We start from the raw sequence: 2,169 nt of genomic DNA, 5'->3' as shown, positions 1-2,169 counted from the left end.
CATTCCTGGGGAATGTAAAGTTAACATGCACCTAGTGCTTATTGTGGGTGGAGCCCTTTATTAGAAGTATTGCATTTAATCCCCATGGCCACTCAGCGAAGCAGATGGCATCCCTGACCCCGTTTCATAAATGGGAGACAAGGCTCAGAGAGGTTCAGTACCTTGCTCAAGGTCACACAGCCAAAAAAGGCAGAGACTAAGTCAATGCCAACTGGTGGGGTGGTGGGTGACTGGACCTGCCTGGCTCCCTCTTGACAAGCCACCATCTAGAGAGGGAGGCAGACTGGCCCTGCCCTTGAGGGGCCTCTGAGCTGGAGGCCCAGGCATGGTGGATGCCCAACCCTTCCTGTGACCTCAGAGGAAACAAAACGACAGTGTGGTTTGCCTGAGATCCCATGAGAGGAGGGGGCAATCTGTTTCTAAAGGCTGAGTGGGACCAGAGAAGATGGGGACAAGAGACCCCTCCCCTTCCCAGATCTCCTTTCTCCTCCCCTACTGCAACCTGGACCTAGAGCTGGGGTCCCTGGGACCTTTAGGGATTCCCAAAGAACCAGGAGCCTCTCTGAAAACTTGGCCAAGATTTGGGTGCCCATGAAAGGGTGTGTTTTTCTGGGTGAGGTCTCCTAAGTCCTCCAAGGAGCTCCCCTAAAAGGTAAGAAACATCTTGTAGACTGCATGCAGTTTGAGGGACCCTGGAATGGCCAAATTGTCAAATGTGTCCAATGGGGTATGAGACCTCAGTTCCTTGAAAGCTGGGGTGGGGAGATGAGCAGAACCCCCTTCCACACCATCTTAGGAGACAATGTGGGAAATTTATGGGCCGAGTAGGGCAGGAGACATCCATGAAGCTCTTAAGGAGCTGAGGAAGGTAGGCAGGCAAAGGGAGTGGGGTGCTCTCTCACCCAACAGGAAGATGAAAAAACCCAACCAGACCCCACAGACTCTCCCATGAGCCCATTTATAAATGACAGGTTGGTTGCAGTAGCTGCCCGGAGGGACCTTTTGGCATCCCAGCCAAGACAGTCACTGCCCCTACTCTGCTGCCTTTTCAGTAAAGGGACTTCTTGGTGTCCACCCAGTAGGCTGGGTGGCCAGATTCGTGTGGAAAATCTTAGCATGTCACTGTGGGTACACCCGCCGTGGTGCCATGCTGTCTTTCAGAGCTGGACCAGGAAAAGGTGTCCCCTGCCCCATCAGTCTCCAAGGCAGAGCACCCTGCGGGGCAAAATGCCCACCCCTCTGCTCCCAGGAATCATAGCCAGAGCAGCACATGGTGGAACCTTCCAGGATGTGTGGGTGAGTGGTAGATGGGTTCTATGTCCCTGTAGAGAGTGAGGAAGAATCCTGGGATCCCCCTATCCCAGTACTTGTGGGGCCCTATCTCTGCAGGGTGGACAGGATTATCTTGCTCGCCTGCCCCATGGGCTGCCCAGTGCGGGTGCAGCAAGGTGCAGGCTGACTGACGGATCCCCCAGGCATTCCCAACACCAGCCATCAGGAACCTGCCAGCAGCCAGCAGGGTACAATTAGCCTGCCCTGCCCTCCCCAGGCTGCCTCCACCAGCACCCTCCACACTGCTTCATCTCCATCAGCTCTCCTACTCGGCCCTAGTCTCCAGCACTCACATTCATGGGCCGCCCTCCAGGACATCAGGACGGTGCCCTGTGCATGGTACCCCGAGCTCTTTGCAGGGAGAGCTGGCCTCCCTGACTCCTGCCGGAGTGCCCCTGACCTCTGGATCCAGAGGCCAGTGCTGAGAGTCTCCTCCCTATCATTCCCAAGTCAGTCCCGGGTCACTGCCTCCACCCTGAGAGCTACCCCCACCGTTATCTATGGAGTTTGGAGACTCACTGCTCTGCCCTTCCCCAAAGGAAACCCAGCACTCTCCCCCTCCGGGATGAGGATCTGAGACTTATTACTTGCCTGGGCAGTGCACAGACACACATCCCCCTCCCCGTGTCCCCTGCCCCAAACCGCGTCCTCCTCCTGGACTTGCCTCCTTTCCCGGGCGCCCGTGCCCATGCCACCCCGTACCTGCAGGACACGACTCGGGTAGGCAGACGACGCTGGAGGGGACAGGGTCCCGCGCGACCAACGACCCCCAGGCGGGGGCTGGGACCGAGGTCGCGGCGGAGGCGGGCAGCCGCGGGGGGGGGGAGCCCGGTGGCG

At 58.0% G+C, this 2,169-nt stretch overlaps 1 protein-coding gene across 1 annotated transcript in view; it reads right to left on the bottom strand.

Annotated features, from left to right (window-relative positions):
• KCNN1 (potassium calcium-activated channel subfamily N member 1) overlaps positions 1–2,110 on the bottom strand; it is a 22,734-nt gene extending 20,624 nt beyond the window's left edge. Inside the window, exon 1 of the mRNA XM_025043877.1 lies at positions 2,035–2,110. The gene's annotated coding sequence lies outside the window, so the exon portion shown is untranslated. The remainder of the gene's footprint in view (positions 1–2,034) is intronic.
• Between the last annotated feature and the right edge of the window lie 59 nt (positions 2,111–2,169).

Source organism: Pteropus alecto, unplaced genomic scaffold (genome assembly GCF_000325575.1).
Source record: "Pteropus alecto unplaced genomic scaffold, ASM32557v1 scaffold160, whole genome shotgun sequence".
Lineage (NCBI taxonomy): Eukaryota > Metazoa > Chordata > Mammalia > Chiroptera > Pteropodidae > Pteropus > Pteropus alecto.
Note: the sequence above shows the minus strand (reverse complement) of the source record. Positions and strands in the feature narration are given on the sequence as shown.